Source organism: Bos javanicus, chromosome X (assembly GCF_032452875.1).
Source record: "Bos javanicus breed banteng chromosome X, ARS-OSU_banteng_1.0, whole genome shotgun sequence".
NCBI lineage: Eukaryota > Metazoa > Chordata > Mammalia > Artiodactyla > Bovidae > Bos > Bos javanicus.
Window position 1 is genome coordinate 66,687,822 of NC_083897.1, and position 25,848 is coordinate 66,713,669.

At 40.9% G+C, this 25,848-nt stretch overlaps 1 long non-coding RNA gene across 3 annotated transcripts in view; it reads left to right on the plus strand.

The window, feature by feature from the left end:
• The first annotated feature begins 2,265 nt into the window (after positions 1 to 2,265).
• LOC133243084 (uncharacterized) overlaps positions 2,266 to 25,848 on the plus strand; it is a 28,688-nt gene continuing 5,105 nt past the window's right edge. Inside the window, exons 1-2 of one of the 3 annotated variants that reach the window (XR_009734970.1) lie at positions 2,266 to 4,538; positions 4,863 to 5,056. This is a non-coding gene — a long non-coding RNA (uncharacterized LOC133243084). Of the gene's footprint in view, positions 5,057 to 25,848 lie in introns of all 3 variants that reach the window. The other 2 variants (XR_009734968.1, XR_009734969.1) reach the window with 2 other exon arrangements.

A 25,848-nucleotide genomic window follows, 5' to 3' on the forward strand; every position in this document is an offset into this window, starting at 1 on the left:
TACCATCCTCCCTACAGAGATAAAAGCCTGGGGCCCAATCCTCAGGGAGAGTAAGTGATGTGCAGTTCACAGGAGCCCATGGTAATAATCCTGATAAACACAAACCTTGTCAACATGACTGCCACCCTTGATAGTGGCCCTGTGACCAAAACTGTGTTCACACATTCACTCACTCAATCTGCCCAAACCACAACAAGGAGGACACCATTTGCAGATGGGAGCCCAACCCAAAGCCCAGTGGAGATGGAAGGTGTCAGCACATGAGGAGGGGAGGAACTGGATGTAAGCTTGGGTTCCTTGTACGAGGCAGGAAGGACTCAGCACAACCTTGGCCAGGAGGTGGGAGAGGGGGGCGTTTGCACAGGGCCACAAGGACCCTGTGACTGATGCACCATCAGGATATGTCTCTGTGTCTCCCCATCATACATCCAGCTCGTTATCAGATATATATAACGTAACCTTCTAATTCCCTGGGAGGTGGTGCTGAAAGTCACAGAAGTGAGCCTCTAAGCAGGTGGGGAGAAACCTCACATTCACCAATTTGTATGAGGCTCCACCACAAATGCAGAGATCCTTGCCTCTCTTTCCCCCATTAAAGCGTTCATTGGCACTGAGGTCAGCATGAGAGCAGTCTGAACAGAACAGTTTGTGAGGGACCCTTTGTACAGCATGAGCCTCCCCATGACTGGAATATGTCCTTGTTTTGATGGACAGAGGCCCCTGATGTGTGTCAAGGGAGCTTGACTGAGGCCCAGGCCATGGGCAACTGAGTCATTCCCTAGAGGCAGTCCCCGGGGAGGGGCCTCTTTTCTCCTGTAGAGACCGGTACATCCTCCAGTAGCAGGGCTGGAGGCCCATAGGTGGGTGCACAACTAAGTGGGGTCTCTTTGCTTCCAGAAATAGTCTCTCTGCTCGTCTAATGCTCTAGCTTTGTCTTTCTCCTGGACAACCTCATGCCTGTTACATAGTCCCTCTTTGCCTTTGCAAGACTGAATGTGACCTCGCTCACACCATGAGGGTCCTTGTTCTCACCTGAGGGTATCATCAATTGACATGGATGTTCACTGGGAGGAGTAGGGGGGATTCCCCTTGAGAGTGGGGAATTCGAGGAAAGGCACATTCAGCTTCAGAGGGCCTGTGGTTTTCTTGGGGTGAACCAGGCGTTCCTCAAAAATCATTGTGTGACCTGGGCCTCTGAAGGAAGCATGGGGGCTTTTCTTGTAAGAACCCTCCTGGGGCTCAAGTCAAAGTCCTCCCCATGGCCATTAGGCCCTATGGGACCTGCCCCGCATTACCTCTCTCATCCAATCTCCTGGTTATCCCTCCATCATGCTGTGACAGTCACACTGGCCTCTTCACTCTTCACACACATGACACTGAGTTCTACACTCCAATTTTTCAACTGGCCATTATCTCTATCTGGGGTACTTTTCTCCCACATAGGCATCTCCTCTAGGCTTTTGCTAAAATGTCACAATCTTACAAAGAACTTCCCTGACCAATCTTTCTAGACATGATCCCCTCTCTCTATTTCAGTATCCTGATTTAATTTTAATTATGGTGGTTACAAACACCTGAAAAATTTCTTAGATTTTTGGGGCTGTATGATCCCAAAAGAATGTACATTCCATGAGGGAAAGGTTGATTTTCTCCTTCCTAACACTCATAGTTGTGCTTCACACATACTGTGGATACAATGAATGAATGACAGAATGAATAAATTAAACTTGTTGAGAGAGGCACAGCTAGACAGGCTGAGGATTCTGCTAAGGAACATATTCAGGGATGACAAGATGACAAAGCTGTGGTCTTTATGCCACATACACGGTGTCCTTGGGTCCCCTTGGAGATGACCCCTTTCCTAACAGAATGGAAAGTCCTGTTGTCCTTTCACATATCACTCGCAGTCAGCGACAGAGGCCGTTCCCATACCAGGACTTCAGATCCCATTCTCAGAAGCTTTATCTCTCCTGCCAGTTGGGGGACTGTGGCTGGTTTTCCCCATGAGACCTACTCTGTATTAACAAGAAAGCACAAAGAAGCACCAGGGCCAATGCCCAGCACAGAGAAAATTCTTTGAATGCTTCCTGTTACAATAGTGGCCACCACAGAGGAGTAATCTTCAGTTTCTTAAGACTTTTTTCTGAGTCCAAGAGTGTGGCAATCTGTGAGGTTTTCATCCTGACTGTCTTTCTACCGGTTGCATATCATCCTGGGCATGTACTTCTGTTGTTTCCCAATCTCACCATCAAGTGGCGCTCGAGAAGAAACAGTTCGGTCCTGAAATATGACGCTGAAGGGTAGCGGTAGGACCGCCCACTCTGGAAGGTACCATTGGGAGAGTGTGTGTGAAAAAACAGAGGGTGCCCTGACACCGCGTCGGGCATCGACCAGAGTTCCCAGCGGAGGCACTCATGGTGCCACTAGGTCCAACCACATTCGCTCCACTTCATCTTCCCGCCGCATTTGAATTCGAGTGGACACCGATATTAAGCTGCAACTTTCTTTGTCTTTTTTCCAACTCCACCCCTTCGTTTCTACATGTTCTCAACCAACGTGGGGATGGCTACAGAGCGAGAGATTGGCTGCCGCTTTGAGGATACGGAGACCGGGAGATAGCCAGAATTAGCTCTTCCAGGGCTCGGGTACACGCCGAAGTCCGGCTCCTCCCGACCTCTTTCGTCTCTTGCTCGGTTCCCATGGGCTGCCTGTCTTAGACAGGTACTGAGGTCGCGGAGCTGGAACTCTGGGCGAGAGGCGCCTGCGTTTGCTTGCGCGGCTTTTCATAGTGTGTGTTTTTTCTTCGAGTTTTACCGCTTTTCCTGAAGGGGTTGAATCGCTGCCTTGGTTAGTGGCGAGGTTCGGCACAGTCAGTGGCTGTGCAGAGTGACGCTGTTTCAGTCTTAGCTCTCACTCAGTCTGGATCATATGGCAACGCGCGGTAAGTCGCACAGATGTATGCAATTCATGACCAGGGAGAGGTCTCTGGGCTTGTTTTGTGTCTCTCCCTGGAGAGTAACCTGTGTCAGGGAGCTTGGGGTTGTGTATGGCTACGTATGACATCACAGATGCTGTTTTGGGTACATTTGATCTCTCTGAGCCATTGGCCAGGATCGTGGGTGATGGGATATTTGATCTGAGTGGATTTTGCAAGCCATAGTCCAAAGCTTCTAGGATGTGTGTGCCTGTACGCCGGGATGTGCATTTTTTGGAGCTTTGGGGCCTTTGAGTCCCTGGGTGTGAGTTTTCTGTGTAGGCGTCTGCTCCCCAGAATGTGAGATCTCTGAGCTTTTGATTCTGGGTCCCAAGTTGTGATGTCTCTGAGCTGCTTTGAGGAGGGTTTTGTCTTAGGGTGTGAACTATCAGCTGCTTGGTGTCTGTGCACAGGGTGCAGCTTTTCCATTTGTCTGGGAACTTTATCTTCAGGTTGTATGATGTTCTTGAGTTACTCAAAGTCCTGTCCTTCTATTTAGGGGTTTCAGTATTAGGTTAGTAAGTGTCCGGAGTGGTTCGGAAGTCAGTCTCCATGATGTGAAGTATCTGTGCAATTCTCATTTGTTTCTGTCTTGAAGACCTTGGTTTGTTTGGAGGCTCTTTGTCGCAGTGTGTTTGGTCTCCGTCGTGTTTGCGGGTCTGAGACTCGAGTTGTGAGCTCTCTGTGCAGATACACAGTGACCTGTTTTTGGTGTTTCTGGGTATCTACCTGAGCTGTGTGGAGTCGTTGTGTTAGAAATAAAGCCTCTTGCATTCTTGGCTGTGAGGTCTCTGTCCAGGAACTGAGGATTTGGAAGTTGGCAGATATGATTCCGAAGCCTGGAACCTGACATGCTGACTGTGTGTTGTTGAGTGTGTCACCCGTCTCCTGGAATCTCAGTATGTATGATAATTAATACAGTGGGGCCAGTGTCCGTCTTAGAGGGCACCTGTGCACGTTAGCAATGCGTGTAAAGGGCCTGGTTCCCGGCTGTCCTTCAGCAAATGTTTTCTGAGCACCTGCCATATACCAGAGCCCTAATTCGAGGAGTTTGTGACGGGACAAAATGGACCAAGTCTCTCATTTCATAGACCTGATTGTCAGTAAGTAAATCAAGGGTGGCAGGCACTATGAAGAAAGATAATGCTAGATCAGGGGAAAGGGTATGTATAGGTATGATGTTATTATTTTATTCAAGATAATGAGGGAAAGTCTCCTTGAAAGATGGCAATTAAGCAGAGATGTGGAGGAAGTGAGGGAGCAGGCCATGGGCTTACCTGAAGGAAGAGCTTTCCAGGCAGAAGGAACAATAAATGCAACAGTCCTGGCAGGGAAATCTACTTGGCATGCTTCTGAATGTCAAGGAGTCCTGTGATGCTCTGGGATTGGCATATTTTGTTTGGATTAGCACTCATTGAAAGGGTCTTGTGCTGCTGTCTCTGTTTTTTCCCACAGTTTGTAGTCATCTGCATTTCACAGATGAAGGACTCAAGAATCCAATGTGTGCTCTGCACCTTCTCTCCTAGCTATACCTGAAATTAGGAGTGAAACCTTCTGGTCCATGGTGAGAGACAGAGAGCTTGAGTATACCAGCTGTTGAGATGATAGAATGTCAGTTAACCAGCGGATATCAGTTATAATGTGGGAATAGTGCCTCACAATATTGCTACTCTTGGTGGAGGGCAGGACTTAAGAAGGAGAAAGCAACTGGGGCAAAGGAGGGAGGTAGTAATGGGAAGCTGGAGGACAATGAGAAAATAAAAACCAATGGCTTCATCACATTGCTTGGATTTGCCCCATTTTACCTTGAGTAACTGATTGTATTAGAATATAGTCACCTTTTCTCTGTCCCTACCCATTTTTTCCCTCTCTTTCTCTTTTGTGCCAGGGATACCACCTGGGCCTGAAGATTTCTGTAAATTTTTCAACTACAAGCTCGGTTTTTCAATAGATTATCTATTTCTTTGTGGCTGAACTTAGTTAGTTCTTTTCACTGAAATTGCCAGATGCCATTATTTAGAATCATTCACAGAATCCTTTTAATTTCTGTGGAATCTGAAATCTGTTTTACTCTCGATATTGGTAAGTGTTGTCTTTAGTTATCTAGCTCTCTTTTTTGTATATGAGTAGAAGTTTATGAATTTGTATTGATCTTTTAAAGAGCCAGCTTTGGGTTTTGTTGATCATCTCTATTTTTTTTCTCATATCTGTTCTGATTGCTATTTCCCTTATTTTTCAGACAGTCTCTCTACTAAAGGGGTTTAATAAAGTCCCTGAGAGTTTCCCAAGCATAATGAAAAGTGACAGATTCTAGGGCACTATTGTAGCTGCACTAAGTGAGATTCACTGAATGTGGATCATGAAATCTGCATTTTTTTTTTTTAGAATTCCTCAGTTCTGATTGACATGGACAACTTGTCTAGGCAGTACCAGAGCAGAGGAATGGTCTTATTTTGACTCCTGCCAGGCTCTGTCTCCATTTGGAGCTTGTGTAGGTGACAGGGGTTTGCTGCCTTCTCTGATGCAGGAACCCACGACCTCCAGTCTAGGAGACTCACTGACATGCTGTCTGCTGTTCTGAGGAGGCTTTCAGACCATCGTTTCTACAAAACATCCTAGTTCCAGTCTTTCAAAGCCTCTATCTGAAAGATTTCTGAAGAAATTGAATTTCTATTTAGTGTGCATTTCCTTGATGTAAGATCAATTTTTGTTATGTGGTAGCTTTTATTCGACATATTTTGCCATAGCAGTTGGATCTTACCCTTGACTAGAAATGCAGAACACACTGAGTTTTCCACAATGCATCCAGACCGGTGGCTCCCTGACTGCTGGGTGACACTGAGCAAGTTACATAGTTTCTCTGTGGCTCATTCCTCCATTAGCCACATAGAAGCACTAGCTTGGAGTAAATTTAACTACTTCATCAGGCACTGTAGAAGACTGACCATGTTAAGACATGGGAAATCGTCAGAACAGTATGTGCCATATGGTATGTTCCCAGTCGATTCTAGCTGTTGTCATTACTGTAGTTAATATTATTGCTGTTCCACATTTCCCTGGATAGTGTACCAGGGACACAGTGTTAAGACCACCTTGACTCACCACATGGACCTTGCAGTGTCACTTCAGCCCTTCAGGGCCTCAAGAACCCAGTGAATGAGGCATGGGGGAAGGATTTTTTTTTTTTTTTTTAGCATAATGAGTATCCGCCTCTTCCAATGAGGATATTGTGAAGCCTAAATGCAAAACTGAGGTTTCATCATGTGCTCATATGGAAAAGTTTAGTGCATATTCTCTATGAAATTACAAGTCCAATAACCCCTTCATATGATCTGTATAATGACAGGAAATAAGTGGTCACTGAACCATTATAGAACATGAGTATGTAAAGTTTTAAAAACCTTATAGATGGAAATTTAAAGGCTGTGGTCCTGCATCACATTTTTTTTTTTTTTTGCATTCTTTTTATCAAGTCTAATTCTCCTGTATCAAATTCTGAAAATCTGAATCTGATGAAGACATGAAAACATTAATAGTCAGACTTTCATCAGTAATGCTTTATTTAATGTGTAGTTTTCACATTGCCAGTTTTAGTCTGTTTCTTATTTCTTCTGCCAATATTCATGATTTTTAATTCAAGGGTGATGGTATGGATATTTTCTGACGTAAATCATGAGGAGATTATCAGCCATGTTTTTGGATGGAGAGTCTGAGGATGGGGCACAGGTGCTAGAGAGTGGAGTTGGGGTGGTAGGGGAAAAGAGTTGGGGCAGGGACAGGGGGGTGTGAGTACAAGCAGAAACGGAAGTGAAGAGAGGCAAGAAGATAAGCTCAACCTTCTGAACCGTGGTTAGCTCTCCATATGTACAGGTATAATAAAGTCTTTGAGTACTCATCACAACACTATGAGGTAAGAATTTTTAATGCTATCATCCCTTTCCGCAGCTAAGGAAGCAGAAACATGTAGTGGTTAATGGGTGAATGAATTTGCCCAAAGTCACCTCCCTGGAAGAGCTGAGTCAGATTGTTGCCCAGGCCAGAGAGGAACAGAGACATGTTGTATCTGACCCCCAGTCTGGAATACATTGAAGTGTCTAGTGTGCTCTGGATCAAAAGGCAGATCAACATGTCTATCTGCAGGAAACTTTACTGTGTATGGATCTGTGTATTGATTGAACACAGTTTCTCCTAAGTGCTTGAAAGACCATGGGGTGTCATGTCAGAATGCACACATCACAGAGAACAGTTCCTGGTCCAAATGAACATCTCAACATGTGTTTCCTCTGACCAACATTAGTGGAGCACCCTCATTATTATGGAAAGTAGCATAACCATAGTATAATATAAAGATAAACAGAACAACAGATACAGAATCATGACGACATTAACTCCCCTATCTCATACTTTTAAAAAATTACGAGAACAAAACCTGGAAGGCAAAAGACCACATATTAAGTTTTTTATTTTTTCTCTCACATGCGACATTCTAGATAATTTCCAAATAACCTTTTTTTTTAGCTTTTTAAACAATATTTATCATTGATTGATTATTATTTACAGTATTGGTTTGATTTCTGTCACACTTCAACCTGAATTAACCATGAGTGTAGGTGTACATATGCCCCTTCCTTCTTGAATCCCTCCCACTTCCCGCTTATTCCCACCCCTCTAGGCTATTACAGAGCCCCCATTTGAGTTCCCTGAGTCATATAGCAAATTCCCATTGGCTGTCTATTTACATATGTTAGTATAAATGCATCCATTGCTACTCTCTCCGTTTATCTCACCCTCTCCCTCTTCTCCCCTATCCTTGTGCATAAGACTGTTCTCTATGTCAGTGTCTCCATTGCTGCTCTGCGAACAGGTTTATCAGTACCATCCTTCTAGATTCCATATATATGCATTAATACACGGTATTTGTTTTTTCTTGTTCTAACTTTCTTCATTCTGTATAATAGGCTCTGGGTTCATCCACCTCCTTAGAACTGACTCAGAGGCATTCCTTTTTTTCTATGGCTGACTAGCATTCCATTGTATATATGCACCACAGCTTCTTTATCCATTCCCCTGTCGATTGACATCTAGCTTGCTTCCATGTCTTGCCTACTGTAAATAGTGCTGCAATGAACACTGGGATACATATGTCTTTTTTGGCTTTGGTTTTTGAAGGGTATATGCCTAATAGTGGGATTGCTAGGTCATATGGTGGTTTTATTCCTAGCTTTTTTTTTTTTTTTTTTAAGGAAGTACCATACTGTCTTCCATAGTGGCTATATCAATTTACATTCCAGCAGTGTAGGAGGGTTCCCTTTTCTCCACACCCTCTTCAGCACTTGTTGCTTGTGGATTGTTTGATGATGTCCATTCTGTCTGGTGTGAGGTGATATCCCATTGTAGTTTTGATTTGTATTTCACTAATAAAGAGCTTCTGGGGTGCTTCAGACAGTAGAGAGACTTCCTGCAGTGCAGGAGACCCGGGTTTAATCTCTGGGTCAGGAAGATGGCCTGGAGAAGGAAATGGCAACCCATTCCAGTATGCTTGCCTGGAAAATTCCATGGACAGAGGAGCCTGACAGGCTACAGTCCATGGGTTCACAAAGAGTTGGACACAACTGACAAACTAACACTCTAATAATGAGTTATGGTAAGCATCTCTTCATGTGTTTATTAGCCATCTGTATGTCTTCTTTGGAGAAATATCTGCTTAGGACTTTTGCCCACTTTTTGACTGGGTTGTTTGTTTCTCTTGTATTGACTTGTATGAACTGTTTGTATGTTTTGGAAATTAATACTTTGTCAGTTGTTTCATTTGCTATTATTTTCTCCCAATCTGAGGGTGGTCTTTTCACCTTGTTTATAGTTTTCTTTGCTATGCAATAACTTTTAAATTTAAATAGCGCCCACTTATTTGTTTTTGTTTTTATTTCCTTTTTTCTAGGAGGTTTGTCATAGAGGATCTTACTATGATTTATGTTATACAGTGTTCTGCCTATGTTTTCTTCCAAGAGTTTTATAGTTTCTGGTCTTACATTTAGGTCTTTAGTCCATTTTGAGTTTAACTTTGTGTATGGTGTTAGGAAGTGTTCTAATTTAATTCTTTTGCACTTAGTTGTCTACTTCTTCCAGCACCACTTATTGAAAGTGCTGTCTTATTCCCATTGTATATTCTTGCCTCCTAAGTAAAAGATAAGGTGCCCATATGTGTATGGGATTTTCTCTGGGCTTTCTATCTTGTTCCATTGGCCTATACTTCTTTTTTTCTGCCAGTAACGTACTGTCTTTGGAGAAGGCAATGGCACTCCACTCCAGTACTTTTCCCTAGAAAATCCCATGGATGGAGGAGCCTGGTAGGCTGAAGTCCATGGGGTCGCTAGAGTCGGACATGACTGAGCGACTTCACTTTCAATTTCATGCATTGGAGAAGGAAATGGAAACCCACTCCAGTGTTCTTGCCTGGAGAATCCCAGGGACAGGAAGCCTGGTGGGCTGCCATCTATGGGGTCACACAGAGTCAGACACGACTGAAGCAATGCAGCAGCAACATACTGTCTTAATGACTATAACTTTGTAGTATAATCTGAAATCAGGTAAGTTGATTCTTCCAGCTCCATTCTTCGTTCTCAAGATTAATTTGTCTATTCAGGGGCTTTTGTGTTTCCATATGAACTGTGATATTTTTTGTTCTAGTTCTATGAAAAACACCGTTAATATTTTGATAGGGATCACATTGAATTTGTAGATTGCATTTGGTAGTATGGTCATTTTCACAATATTGATTCTTCTTACCCAGGAACCTGGAATATCTCTCCATCTGTTTATGTCATCTTTGATTTCTTTCATCAAATTATAATTTTCTGTATACAGTTCTTTTGTCTCCTTAGGTAAGTTTATTCCTAGATGTTTTATTCTTTTTGTTCAGTGGTGAATGGAATTGGTTCCTTAATTTCTCTTTCTGATTTTTCATTGTTAGTATGTAGGAATGCAAACTATTTCTGTGTATTGATTTTTTATCCTGCAACTTTGCTAAATTCACTGATTAACTCTAGTAATTTTCTGATAGCATCTTGGTTTTCTATTTACAGCATCATGTCATTTGCAAACAGTGAGTGCTATACTTTTTCTTTTCCGATCTGGATTCCTTTTATTTCTTTTTCTTCTCTGATTGTTGTATCTAGGACTTCCAAAACTGGACTGAATAATAGTGGTGACAGTGGACACTCTTTTCTTGTTCCTGATGTTAGGGGGCATGCTTTCACTTTTTAACCATTGAAAATAATATTTGCTGTGGGCTTATCAAATGTGGCCTTTACTATGTTGAGGTAGGTTCCTTCTATGCCCATTTCTTGAAGAGTTTTTTTAATCAGGGCCAATGGCTCCTCAGACTGAGGGGTCCACGGGTAATGATTTTAGAGGCCCACAGCACTTGATTTATGCTGGCTGACTCTGCAAACCCTCCAACCCCTCTTATGGATACAAACACACACAACAGCACAGCAGAAATTGTGAGTTTGTCTTTGTCTCCTGAGGTAATTGCAGATTTGTGGACTCACTACCCAGAGTTGTCACTGGCCATCCTTTGCTCATTCTTGTCCTGGACAGGGGCACCACAGAGATGCATGGACCTGTCTCCCCTAGTCTGTCGATGTCTCCTGCCTCCTCTACTCATTGTTAGACCTCTCATGTTCTTTTGCCTTCATCTCCTTGTCAGCAGGGGCCTGGGCCCATGAACACACACACAAACACAGGTGACACAAACACACACCTGTACACATGCATGTGCAAGGCACAGGGACAAACAGGGAAGAAATGTGTCAGTACCTGAAGAACCAGTGATTCATATGAAATACAGTGACTTCATATTTCTTATAGGAAAATCTCCATTCTGATCTTCATATGTGAAATATACAGAATTCCAAGTTCCATGAAAGAGTGTTTAAGCCTAGATTTTGACATAAGAAATACAAATAATTCCATATTTCATGAAAAAACAGTGGTGCACATATTTTCATTTGTGACATAGAGATAACTCCAATACCATATTGGTTCTCCATATCTGAAGAAAACTAAAGCCATGGTTTTCATCTGTGAAATATAGAGAATTGAATATTTAATGTAAGAAAGTCACCACCCAGATTTTCATATATGAAGTATAGAAAATACAATATTTCATGTAGGAAACTCAGCATACAGATTTTCATAAAGTGAAATACAAAAAGTTCAATGTTTCATGACGTAAATTCATCACTGACATTTTCATATGTAAAATATAGAGAATTTCATTTTTAACTGAGTAAAATTTCACCCTATTTTCACATGTGAAATATACAGAATTCCATATTTTAAGTAGTAATATTGGTGCACAGATTTTGATATCAAAAATATACACAATTCCAGATTGCACGTGGGTAAATTAGCACCCAGTTTTTCAGATGTGACATACATAATGTTCAGTATTTCCTAGAGGAAACTTTGAGCAGAGATTTTCATATATGATATATAGAAGATTTCATATTTTGTGGTAAGTGGGTGGCCAGGTTTCAAATGTGATATATAGAGAATTCCACATTTCATGTGGGAAAATTGGCAACTATATTTTCATATATGAATTGTAGAGTTCAGCATTTTATTGTATGAATATCTGGGATGACATTTCCTTATATAAAACATGGAAACTTTCTTATGTCATGTATGAAAATCTGTTCTGATTAATATATGTGAAAAGTAAAGATTTCATATTTCATGTAGGTCAAGTTTTTCCCAGTTTGGTATAATATGAAATATAGACAGTTACATATTTCTGTAATAAAATCTTAATTAAGATTTTTGTATATTAAAAATACAGAATCCCATGTATCAATATAGCAGAAAAACCTCTCTTCCAATTATCATCTGTAAAATATACAGAAGTCCATATTTCATTTAGGAAAACTTCTAATGTGATGTCCACATGCAGAACACAAAATTCCCCATTCACATTTGAGAATCTATGTCTACAAAACCCATGCTAATATTTTAATATGTGAAGTTTAGGGCATTTATTATTTAGTGTAGGAAAATGAACATCTATATTTTCAAATGCTAAACACAGAGAATTCCATATACCGTGTAGGAAAATGTGCAACCAATATTTATAAATGCAATAGGAAAAATTCAACATGTCATTTGTAAAATATAGAGAAATACATATATTGTAGAACACACAGTACCCATATTTTCATATGTGAAATATAAATTAGTCTGTATTTAAATCAAGGAAATCTGTGCTCAGATCTTTTATATGAAATGTAAAGAGTACCACACATCATGTAAGAACCTCTATCTAGATTTTCATTTGTGAAATATACACATTTTGTATTTCTGGAATGAATATTTGCTTCTGGAATTTCATATTTGAACTGTAGAGAATTGCAGATCTCTTGTCAGAAAATTTAATTGAGAAATTCATTTATGAAAGTAGAATTCCATAATTCAGCAGGAAAATGGATGCTCAAATTTTCCTATGTGAATAATACAGGATTCTCTCTTCATGCAGGAAAATATGTGCACATATATCCATATGTGAAACATGCATTATTCCATATATCATGACCAAACATACACAGCTAGATTTTCAAACATGAAGTACAGATTTCATACTTCATGTAGAAAAATCTGTACCCATATTTTCATGTGTGAAATATAGACAGTTACATATTTGCTGTAAGAAAGTCATCATTCAGGCTTTCCTATATGAAATATAGAGTATTCCATATTTTAAGCAGGAAAATCTGCACTAATACCTTAATACAAGAAATGTACAGAATTTCATATTTCATGTAGAAAATCGACACCTAGATTTTCAATTGTGAAATATAAAAAAAATTCCATCTTTCCTAAAGTTAACCTGTCCTCATATTTTGATAAAGGAAATACAGAGAATTCCATAGTTCATGTGGGAAAATCTAGACCAAGATATTCCTATGTGACATGTAGCAAATTGCACATACTATGGAGCAAAATCAGGGTCCACATGCATATAGGAAACAGAGGGATTATGTATTTCATAGAAGCATTATCTAAGGTAAGATTTCCACATTTGAAACAGAACATTCCATATTTCATGTAAAAAATTCTGAACTCAGATTTTCAATCTAAAATATACACTGTTCATATGTCATGTAAGAAAATATGTACCCTGGTTTTCATATGAGAAATGAGCAAAAACCCATATTTCATCTCAAAAATTCATCTTGTTTTTACTTGGGAACTATAGAGAGTTCCATATATTTTCTAAACTATCTGGTCTGAGATTTCCACATAGGAAATGTGAAAAATTTCATATGTAATGTGTGAATATCTGTATACAGATTTCAATATGTGACATATAGAGATTTCATATTTCATGTAGGAAAATCTGTTCCCAAATATCTATATGTGAAATCAGAATTACATATTATATGCCCCCAAAATCATAAGATTTTCTTATATGAAATATGCAGAATCCCATATAGCAATATATCAGAAAATCCGCACTTATCATCTGTAAGATATACATGTTTTCATACTTCAATTAGGAAAATTTGCACTGAGATTTCCACACGTGAATCATACAGAATTACATATTTTCACAGTTGAAAATCTAGGCCCACAAAACCCATGCTAATATTTTAATATGACCTCTATAGAGAATTTAATATTTAATGTAAGGAAAAGAATGTCAATATTTTCCAAAGGTAAACACAGAGAATTCCATATATCATGTGCAGAATGTGCACATAGATTTTAATAAGTGTAAAATAAAACATTCAATATTTAAGCAGGAAAAACTTTTCCAGATTTTCATATAGCATATTGCATGTTTCATGCAGGAAAATCTTTATCTAGATTTTCAAATGTGAAATATAGAAAGTTACATATTTAATGTAAAAAAATCAGCACCCATATTTTCATATGTGAAATATAGAGTATCGCAAAACAAGGAAATCCGTATCCGTATTTCTTCATGTGAAATATAAAATATACCAACTTTCATGTAGGAAAATCTGTACCTAGAGGATCATTTATGAAATGTACAAAATTTCTAGTTCAATAATGAAACTTTGCCTCGGTGTTTCATATTTGAACTATGGAGAATTATATACTTCATGTCTGAAAATCTTAACTGAGATTTTCATTAAAAAATGTAAAAATATTCCATACTTTATTCAGGAAAATATATGCTCAAATTTTCCTATGTGAAATATACAGCATTCCATATTTATGTAGGAAAACGTGTGCAGGGATATTCAGATATGAAACGTACAATAGTTCATCTATCATGACCAAAAATATACAGCTAGATTTCCAAACATAAATACAGATTTCAAATTTAATGTAGAAAACTCTACACCCGTAACTCACATGTGATATAGAGAAAATTGCACATTTCATGCAGGAAAATCATCATTCAGGTTTATGTATGCATAAAGCAGGGCATTCAAAACCAGTGCTCTGGAACAACCCATAGCAATAGGGTGGGAAGGGAGATGAGTGTGGCTTAAAGATGTGTGAGCACTTGTATACCTATGGCTCACTAATGTTGACATATGGCAATAACCATCACAGTATGGTACAGTAATTATCCTCCAGTTAAAACAAATAAATTACTTTGAATTAAAAAAATGAAAGAAATAAATAAGTAGAAGGAACTCTACTCAGTGCTCTGTGGTGACCTAAATGGGAAGGCAATCCAAAAATGAAGGGATCTATGTATGCCTATAATAGATTGACTTTGATGTACAACAGAAACTAATATAAGATGGTAAAGCAACTCTATTCCAATAAAAATTGTTTTTAAAATATTACAATTCAACTATACCTCCAGCAGTGAATGAATAAATGGTTCCCCCATTTGCAATATATATGTCCTAGGGACATTATGCTTTTTAAGTATAATATTTCAGTTAGAGGAAGATAAAAACTGTATCATCACATGATATTGTTAGTTAATTTACCTGAGTTATAGAAACAGAGTAGAATGTGATTATCTTGGGCTAATGGAAATAGACCATGATGGTCTAAGTTACCAACTTTCTGTCAAATGTTGAATAATCTCACCAAGGAAGATACGGTAATAGGGGCAAGAGGGGCATGGAGCTGCCGTCCTCAGCTAAAGACCATAGGAGTTAGAAGACCAGGCCCACCAATAGCCTCTCAGCAGAGTGTAGTAAAAGATATATTTCAGCCTTCCTCCATGGCCCTGCAGGTGCTCTGGCCTTGGTCTGGGTAACAACGCGTGGAGCCTGGGGACAGGCTAAAAGCCGAGTCTTGCAGAGGTACAGAGACATTTCTAGAGCCACTCACTGACCTGGCCCAGGGTTCAGAGCAATAGGCAATCTGCCTGCCATCCCCACCTCCATGACATAATGCTTGTGGCAATCTTATTGGGTCAGAGTCTACAGGACCCAGCCCCCACCCCCACAATTAGGGTAGACTGAGAAGACTGAGGGCAGCTGTGGGCTGGGCACCTGGCTCCCTCATTTAAGGTGGCTGGGCAGGGTGTGGGGACCTTGGTAAGTCAAGGGCCCAGAGACTGAAAGCTGCCTCTTCAGCTGTGACTAACCACGGGTGGGAGGACCAAGACAGGGTGATGGATGAATGCCCTCAGACAGGATAATCAGCTTGCCCAGGAATCTCCTCCTCCTAACCAGGACCTTGGAATGTGAAAATCAAGCTTGGAATCTTACCATTCAGCATAGAGAATGATATTTGTTTTGCTAGAGGTTTACAGGAACAGTTACCTCACCGTGACTTTTCTTCAAGAATAAAATATCTGACAGCAGGAAGTTTGTCACAGCTAATCACATCCCTCCCACAAGTTTTAAGTGGACATTCTTGAAAGCTTTTGGGAAGTTCAGGATTTTTTTTAATATAAATTTATTTATTTTAATTGGAGGTTAATTACTTTGCAATATTGGTTTTGCATACAACAAAAGAGATACAGATGTATAGAACAGTCTTTTGGACTCTGTGGGAGAGGGAGAGGGTGGGATGATTTGGGAGAATGGCATTGAAACATGTATAATATCATATATGAAATGAGTCGCCAGTCCAAGTTCGATGCATGATACTGGTTGCTTAGGGCTGGTGCACTGGGATAACCCAGGGAGGGGAGTTCAGGATTTTTTAAGGCATAAGCCACCCATCTACTTGCATGGCCCTGGAAGAAAATGCTCTCTTCTTTAAACTCCAATGTTCTGATATTGCTTGTCTAACCTATGGGTACAACAGTTCAATTCAGTTCAGTTGCTCAGTCATGTCTGACTCTCTGCGACCCCACAGACTGCAGCCAGCCAGGCTTCCCTTTCCATCACCAACTCCTGGAGTTTATCCAAAATCATGTCCATTGACTTGGTGATGCCATCCAACCATCTCATCCTCTGTCATCCCCTTCTCCTCCAGGGTCTTTTCTGGTGAGCCAGCTCTTCTCATCAGGTGGCAGAAGTACTGGCGTTTCAGCTTCAACATCAGTCCTTCCAATGAACACTCAGGACTAATCTCCGTTAGGATGGACTGGTTGGATCTCCTTGCAGTCCAAGGGACTCTCAAGAGTCTTTTCTAACACCACAGTTCAAAAGCATCAATTCTTCAGTGCTCAGCTTTTTTCATAGTCCAACTCACATCCATACATGACTACTGGAAAAACCATACCATTGATTAGACAGACCTTTGTTGGCAAAGCAATGTCTCTGATTTTTAATATGCTGTCTAGGTTGGTCATAGCTTTCCTTCCAAGGAGTAAGTGTCTTAATTTCCTGGCTGAAGTCACCATCTGAGTGATTTTAGACCCGCCCCAAAAATAAAGTCTGCCACTGTTTCCACTGTTTCCCCATCTATTTGCCATGAAGTGAAGGGACCAGATGCCATGATCTTAGTTTTCTGAATGTTGAGCTTTAAGCCAACATTTTCCTCTCCTCTTTCACTTTTATCAAGAGGCTCTTTAGTTATTTTGCACATTCTGCCATAAGCGTGGTGTCATCTGCATATCTGAGGTTATTGATACTTCTCCCGGCAGTCTTAATTCTAGCTTGTGCTTCATCCATCCCAGCAATTCTCATGATGTACTCTGCATATAAGTTAAATAAGCAGGGTGACAATATACAGCCTTGATGCACTCCTTTTCCGATTTGGAACCAGTCTGTTGTTCCACATCCAGTTTTAATTGTTGCTTCCTGACTTGCATACAGATTTCTCAGGAGGCATGTCAGGTGGTCTGGTATTCCCATCTCTTTCAGAATTTTCCACAGTTTATTGTGTTCCACACAGTCAAAGGCTTTGGCATAGTCAATAAAGCAGAAATAGATCTTTTTCTGGAACTCTCTTGCTTTTTCCATGATCCAGTGGATGTTGGCAATTTGATCTCTGGTTCCTCTGCCTTTTCTAAAACCAGCTTGAACATCTGGAATTTCACAGTTTACGGATTGTTGAAGTCTGACTTGGAGAATTTTGAGCATTACTTTACTAGCGTGTGAGTTGAGTGCAATTGTATGGTAGTTTGAGCATTCTTTGGTATTGCCTTTCTTTGGGATTGGAAGGAAAACTGACCTTTTCCAGTCCTGTGGCCACTGCTGAGTTCTCCAAATTTGCTGGCATATTGAGTGCACTGCTTTCACAGCATCATCTTTCAGGATTTGAAATAGCTCAACTGGAATTCTATCACCTCCACTAGCTTTATTCGTTGCACTGCTTCCGAAGGCCCACTTGACTTCACATTCCAGGATGTCTGGCTGTAGGTGACTGACCACATCATCGTGGTTATTTGGGTTGTGAAGATGGTTTTTGTACAGTTCTTCTGTGTATTCTTGCCACCCCTTATTAATATCTTCTGCTTCTGTTAGATCCATACCATTTTTGTGCTTTATTGAGCTCATCTTTGCAGGAAATCTTCCCTTGGTATCTCTAATTTTCTTGAAGAGATCTCTAATCTTTCCCACTCTATTGTTTTCCTCTATTTCTTTGCACTGATCTCTGAGGAAGGCTTTCTTATCTCTCCTTGCTTTTCTTTGCAATTCTGCATTTAAATGGGGATATCTTTCCTTTTGTCCTTTGCTTTTTGCTTCTCTTCTTTTCACAGCTATTTGTAAGGCCTCCTCAGACAGCCATTTTGCTTTTTTGCATTTCTTTTGCTTAGCGATGGTCTTGATCCCTGTCTCTTCGAAAATGTCACGAACCCCCATCTATAGTTCTTCAGACACTCCATCTATCAGATCTAACCTTTGAATATGTTTGTCACTTTCACTGTTTAATCATAAGGGATCTTATTTAAGTCATGCCCATATGGTCTAGTGGTTTTCCCTACTTTCTTCAATTTAGGTTTCAATTTGGCAATAAGGAGCTCATGATCTGAGCCACAGTCAACTCCTGGTCTTGTTTTGGCTGCTCTATAGAGCTTCTCCATCTTTGGCTGCAAGGAATATAACCAACCTGATATTGGTGTTGATGATCTGGTGATGTCCATGTGTAAAGTCTTCTCTTGTTTTGTTGGAAGAGGGTGTTTGCTATGGCCAGTGCATTATCTTGGCAAAACCCCATTAGCCTTTGCCCTGCTTCATTCTGTACTCCAAGGCCAAATTTGCCTGTTACTCCAGGTGTTTCTTGACTTCCTACTTTTGCATTCCAGGCCCCTATAATGAAAAGGGCGTCTTTTGGGGGGCATTAGTTCTAAAAGGTCTTGTAGGTCTTCATAGAACCGTTCAACTTTAGCTTCTTCAGCATTACTGGTCAGCATTACTAGACTTGGATTACTGTGATATTGAATGGTTTGCCTTGAAAATGAACAGAGATCCTTCTGAAATTTTTGAGATTGCTCCCAAGTACTGTATTTTGGACTCTTTTCTTGACTATGATGGCTACTCCATTTCCTCTAAGGGATTCTTGCCCACAGTAGTAGCTATCATGGTCATCTGAGTTAAATTCACACATTCCAGTCCATTTTAATTCACTGATTCCTAAAATATTGATGTTCACCTTGCCACTTTTCAGTTTGACCACTTCCAATTTGCCTTGATTAATGGACCTAACATTCCAGATTGCTATGCAATATTGCTCTTTACAGCATTGGACCTTACTTCCATCACCAGTCAAATCCACAACAGGGTGTTGTTTTTGCTTTGGCTTCATGTCTTCATTCTTTCTGGAGTTATTTCTCTCCTGATATCTCCAGTAGTATTTTGGGCACTTATCGACCTGGGGAGTTCATCTTTCAGTGTCCTAGCTTTTTGCCTTTTCATGCTGTTCATAGGGTTCTTGGGGAAGAATACTGAAGTGGTTTGCCCATGAGTACATGGGTATTTGTTCATAGTAGCATCTTATTTCTCAATTGTTAATAGTAACATCCTATCTCTCAATTCTGTGGAGGGTAACAGACCATCTTAGCGTATGCCTCTTTCCACAGCCACATTCAGTCATAAAATTATGTGAAGTTTATCCTTCTCTCTAGAAACAAATTAGAAAACACTGATGGTTACCCCAATTACTATGTAAATTTAGGGCAAAATAACTGTGATGAGTGTTTTAATCAGGTCTTTTTGAGGACGGCTTCATATTTTGAAAATTTTGTAATAAAAAATGCTTGCTAGGATCATTTCAGTCACCTTGTCATTTCTGAATCTTTGCAACCCCATGGACTGCAGCATGCCAGGCTTCCCTGTAATTCTTCATCTCCTGGAGCTTGCTCAAATTCATTTCCACCGAGTCAGTGATGCCATTCAACCATCTCGTCCTCTATCATCCCTTTCTTCTCCTGCCTTCGATCTTTCCCACCATGAGTGTCATTTATAATCAGTCAGTTCTTTGCATCAGGTGGCAAAAGTATTGGAACTTCAGCCTCAGCATCGGTTCTCCCAATGACTTTCAGAAATGTTTTCCTTTAAAATGATTAGTTTTATCACCTTGCTGTCCAAGAGACTCTCAAGAGTCTTCTGTAACACCACAGCCCAAAAGCATCAATTCTTTGGCACTCAGCATTCCTTATGGTCCAACTCTCACATCCATACATGACTACTGAAAAAAAACGTAGTTTTGACTGTATGGAAATTTGTCAGTAAATAATGGGTCTTCTTTTTAATATGCTGTTTAGATGTGCCATAGGATTTCTTCAAAACAGCAAAACTTTTCATTTCATGGCTGCAGTCACCTTCTGCAGTGATTTTGGAGCCCAAGAAAATACAGTCTGTACAATCTGTTACTGTTTCCTTTGTATCCACATCTATTTCCAGGAAGTGATGGAACCGAATGCTGTGATCTTAGTTCTTTGAATGTTAAGTTTTAGGTCAGCTTTTTTCAGTCTCATCTTTCACTTTAAACCAGAGGCTGTTTAGTCCCTCTTCACTTTCTGCCATTAGGTTGTTGTCATCTGCATATCTGAGGTTATTGATATTTCTCCTTGCAGTCTTGATTCCAGCTTGTGTGTCATCCAGTCCTGCATTTCCCATGATGTAATCTGCATGTACGGAGAAGGCAATGGCACCCCACTCCAGTACTCTTGCCTGGAAACTCCATGGACAGAGGAGCCTGGTAGGCTGCAGTCCATGTGGTCGCTAAGAGTTGGGAACGACTGAGCGACTTCACTTTCATTTTTCACTTTCAAGCATTGGAGAAGGAAATGGCAACCCACTCCAGTGTTCTTGCCTGGAGAATCCCAGGGACGGGGAAGCCTGGTGGGCTGCCGTCTCTGGGGTCACACAGAGTCGGACACAACTGAAGTAACTTAGCAGAAATCTGCGTGTAAGTTAAATAAGCAAGATGACAATATTCAGGCTTGACGTACTGCTTTCCCAATTTGAACCAGTCCGTTGTTCCATGTTTGATTCTAACTGTTGCTTCTTAACCTGAATACAGATGTCTCAGGAGGCAGGTAATGTCGTCTGGTATTTCCATATCTTTAAGAATTTGTAACAGTTTGTTGCGACCCAAACAGTCAAAGCGTAATTGACAGTTTGCTAGGAAACATATTTATAATACCTCTATTCTCTTTGCAGTCTTTTAGTAGTTTCCTTATCATGGCCATCACATTATGGTTTAATACTTATTCAATAAAAGAAATGTTTCCCATACATTCTGTCTTTGTGGAGAGGATTTCTGGATTGGTAAGAAACTTTGAATTTTGTTTTCATCTGTATTATTCCTAAACAACCCATTTTTTCTTAAGCAGCTGCTTTCTGGGTTTAGGCAAGCTGCTTAGTGGGGTAAGCTTTGGGATACAGATGAATATTTAGCAGTACCAAGTTGAGAGGAGAAAATGAATATCATGAATAAATTGTATCCTCTCAAAATTTTATGCTGAAGACATAACTCTCTGTACATTATATTTAGTCAAAATGTGAGTAGATTGTCTTTTCTTCTGACCCTATTTGGAAATAGGGCCTCTGAATAGGTACTTGGGTTAATACAACTGATTCTTTATAAGAAAAGGAGATCAGTCACAGAAAACACAGAGACATTACTGTGTGAAGACAAAGCCAGAAAATTCTGGACTGACACAGTCCAGAACAGAACAAATCTCCTGACCCTTTGATTTCTGGTTTGATCCTCAGAAGCTTGAGAAAACATTTTTAAAGCTACCTGGTATGTTTTTCATTGTTCTGGCAACCCTAGAAAACCAATACACACATTTCCTCTTGAAAAGAGGCTTTCAGTTTCAAATGAGGCCTCCTTTTCTTACCTAGGGTCTCATGGAAAGGAAACTAGTAATGGAATCTCTAACACATAAACTGATGATCCTCACAGATACTTAACACTCCCTTAGAGTTTTCACCATTTCTTTAGAGATTCAACTGGGCTAGAGCTTGTTCCTATTTCATGGGTAAAGTTGGCCTAGGAACTACTAGAATGAGCATCATTTACAGTAAGTGGTAGAAGAAAATAAGCCTATCATGAAGACAGCCCCACCTCATAAAATAGATACAGGCCTCTCCTTTCATCTGTTAGAGGCAAAGGGAAGTGACCAAGGTATTCTGCCTATAGCTTTAGTAATGTCACAGAGTCGTGATGTCATGGCAACCATGCCTCCCTAAATCTCCCCTAACCAAGACACTAGGCTGTGACACTAGGCTGTAGTAGCCATGGGGAAGCCTAGAGGATCACAAGCCCTCCCAAACCATTGAAATCACATGGGCTTTTCCCTCAGAGAGTTTTCCAGGTGTGTTATTGTTACCTTCTCCATGGCAGAATTTGTAGTCTATGGTCACCACTCTTATCAGCAGTCCTCTGGTTTCCTGAGAACCCCAAGAGACCACCATTCCTACTTGCAAAGTACATATCTGAAAAAAAAGTAAAATAAAAAGGAATGCAATCCAGTCCAAACTGAAGGGCTTAAAGGAGACTTGCTCGCTCACACTGTTCAAACAGTGTGAATACTTAATAGAGCTGGAGTCGGGATTCACCTATATATAGACTATTCTCTTAAGCATATTTCAATTTGGAGATCATGACAAGATAACCACGTATCTGGGATTTCATTTTCTTTCTCGTTGACTACTTCTCTACTCATACAACCAGAAGACAGCACTAACTTGGAAGTTACATTTTTGTATTAGGACTTTCCTCTCACTTTTCCAACTGTACCAATTGTGCTAAATGACTTCCTACCACTAAAGATGGCCCAGTTTATAGTAATTCCTCCTGCCATACAAGAGTCTCTCAAAAAAAGAAAAGGCAGATAGAATGCAAAAGCACAGACAAGGCAAGTTTCTGAGGACTGTTTGAAATAAAGAAAGGCCATGGGAAAGTAGGCCATGAGTCAGCTGATTGTCATCATAGTGTTGTTATAGACTCTGTGGCATCAGAAAGAGACAAGCGGCACTCAAAGATGCAGAACAGCTGGGTTTATTCAGCACCAGTGTGGGCTCAGTGGAGTTGCCTCCAAAGACTGAGTGCCCTGCCTTTGTTCTAAGTATCTTTTATGCACCATAAATTTCCTGCTCGAACAGCTCAGATCCCTCCTTTCCCCAGGTAGCCCTAGTTCCCAAGGAGAGGAGGTAACCAGCAAGCAAGAGATCAGATGCATAAGCAGTGATTGATGAGCAGCAGATGTTAACACAAGATAAAGGAAGGGAAAACAAAAGGTTGCTACTTTAATTGGGGGCTTTGGTCTGGTTTCTATCTCATTCCCCCCTCTTGATGTTTATGGTGCATCTGCAGCTGTCAGAGAACATCATCATCCAGAACTGGCTGGTAATCCTTTAAAAGCAACAGCTAGGTGGCTGTTCTCCATTTGACAACTGTTCCTATGAATGAACGTTGTTATGTTTTTGATTAGGACGGGTATGAACCAGGGAATAAGCAGACATCAGTGAGTATGACTACGACAATCCCAATCATTGTCTTAACCAGAAACATTGTCTGAACCAGAACATGGACAATCTTCTCGATATTTTTAGCTATGTCTGTCACAAATTTTCCATTGTCATCTATTTGGATACAACAGTCAGTTTGGTTGAATTTCCCATATGCTCCTCCTTCCTCCACTGTTCGATATTGATAGATGGCAGTCCTCATCTGGGATTGTTGCTGTAATGACAGTTCCAATGCAGTTGTGATTTCATTAGTTATAATCTCAAGTAATGCCTGCAGTTGGATTATTCGATTGAGCATGTAAATGGGGGTCCTGTATCCCCAACTCCCATCTTCGCCCTAGTTTTGTTTTCCTCCTAGCTCAAGGAATCATTTTTCTCTGTGTCTCAGGTTATCACAAATTGGGAACACCAGCATATCCCCTGGTGTGGGTAAGAGGAAGAAACCTGACTGAATTATTCCTATGGTGCAGTTTCTTCCATATCTGCATGGGAGCTCTGAGTTGGCCCTTCTTCCACAATTCCAAAAAGTTCCTCTCAGGATTGCCATAAGTCTGGGTTTGTGCAGTAAAGATGCTTCCAATGTGGGCTAATGCCTGGGATTGCAAGAAAGGGATTAGTATCAGGTTGATTTCCTGTACAGTTTTGCTCTAGAATCCCAGAAGTGGAATTCAAGGGAATGCAAGTGTGATTTCCATTCCCTCCTTTTTGGGGAGCCCAATACCAGGTTGGGGCCCCTGGACACCATGGAAATTTCTTATAGGGATCATTATAGACCAGGGCTCTTCTGCATTTTGTTTCTCCGACCCAGGTATAATTTAACCCTTCTCAGCTTAGGCATTCTTTGCCTACTGTTTCCTTGGACAGGGCACAACTCTGAATAGGACACCCTGCCCACCTGCTAATTGTTAGATTCCATTGGAATAGCAGAGAGGCATCCAATCCAGTACACTTCCAGGGCCCATGTACCCTCAAGGTAGAAAGACTCCATACATTCAGAACAATCATCCTGGCTCTCAGATGAGGAGGGGATTTTACAACTTAAAAGGCAAAAATACGCTGTTTTCATAATTAAGTTGATCACAATATGAGGAAACTCCAAAAAACAAGAACTATGAAGAATTAGACAAAGCAGAGAGAAAGAGTTTTTGGATACAAGTCCACTCTGGGGGAAAGAGTAAAGCCCTATTCCAAATAAGATGAATAGGGGGAGTCCCAGACCAATTAATAACCAATACATCTGCCTTTTGTCGGTCCTATTGGTTCCTCAAGCTTCAGCCGTGCTTTTATTGACCAGCTTCCAGTGTGGCCAGAGTGGGGCTTTGGGGATGGTTGTTTCCTTCTCTGCAAGGTCAGGCACAGGGATTCCTCCGGACTAAGGGTCGTTTCCCACTTCTCTTGGCTATCAGTCAGACTTGCAGGTTTGACTCTGGAGTAATGGAACCAAGCGTCTATTCCTTCCACCTTGAGATCAGTGTGGGTAGTTAAGGTTAAAGAATATGGCCCTTTCCACATGTGTTTTAAAGGCTCTTTTTTGCAATCCTTTACCCATACTCAGTCCCCTGGTTGGTGAGGATGTACTGTTATGCCTAAGGAAACGAGTATTCTATCAATTATCCATGTATGTACTTGAGAGATGGTGTGTCCTAACCCTTGTAGCTGCTTATATAAGTTCAAGTTCCCTAGTTCTCTGGTGTCTCCCCTTAAGTTGACTAGTGGGGGTGGTCGTCCATACAGGATTTCAAATGGTGAAAACCCTATCCCTGCCTGGGGCAAACTCCTCACTTTTAAGAGGGCTGCAGGCAACATACCTACCCAAGATAAGCTGGTCTCCTGGCATAGTTTTGCTAGAGTTTGTTTGAGGGTTCAATTCACGTGTTCCACTTTCCCTGAACTCTGGGGATGGTAGGCAGTATGCAATTTCCACTGGGTTTTCAAAGTCTTTGACACCTGTTGTTCTGCGTTGGCTACAAATGCTGGTCCCTTGTCTGATGCTATGGACAGAGGCATTCCATATCTGAGGACAATGTCTTTCAGAACTGCCTTGGTTACTTGTCTTGCTTTTTCAGTTCGGATAGGAAAGGCTTCCACCCAGCCTGAAAAGATGCAGATAAAAACTACAAGATATCTAAATTCTTGATTTGGAGTGGTTTCAGTGAAACCTGCTTCCGTATCCTCAAAGGGGGATAGTCCACAATGTTGTGTCCCTGCCGATCTACTAGGGCCCTGGCGAGCTTTATTTTGTAAACAGTTTACACATCACTGAGAGAAGAACAGAGTGCAGGGAGGTGAGCAACAAGATAGTATGGGTCTAGCAAACTCTCTAAGGCAGTCTTGCCCATATGGGTCAGTTCATGTTGCTGGTACACCAGCTTGTAGGCAAGATGTGCCAGAACATGGACTTGCAGTCTTGTGTGAGCCACCATCCCATCTTTGCCTTGGTTCCCCCTTCCATTTTTCTCCATTTTTCCTCCTCAGGAAAGTACCTGGGGGCAGCTGGTATCTCCAGGGCTAGCAGGACTTTGAATTTGGCGGCTGCCGCGGGCAGCCTCCTTGGTGGCTGCA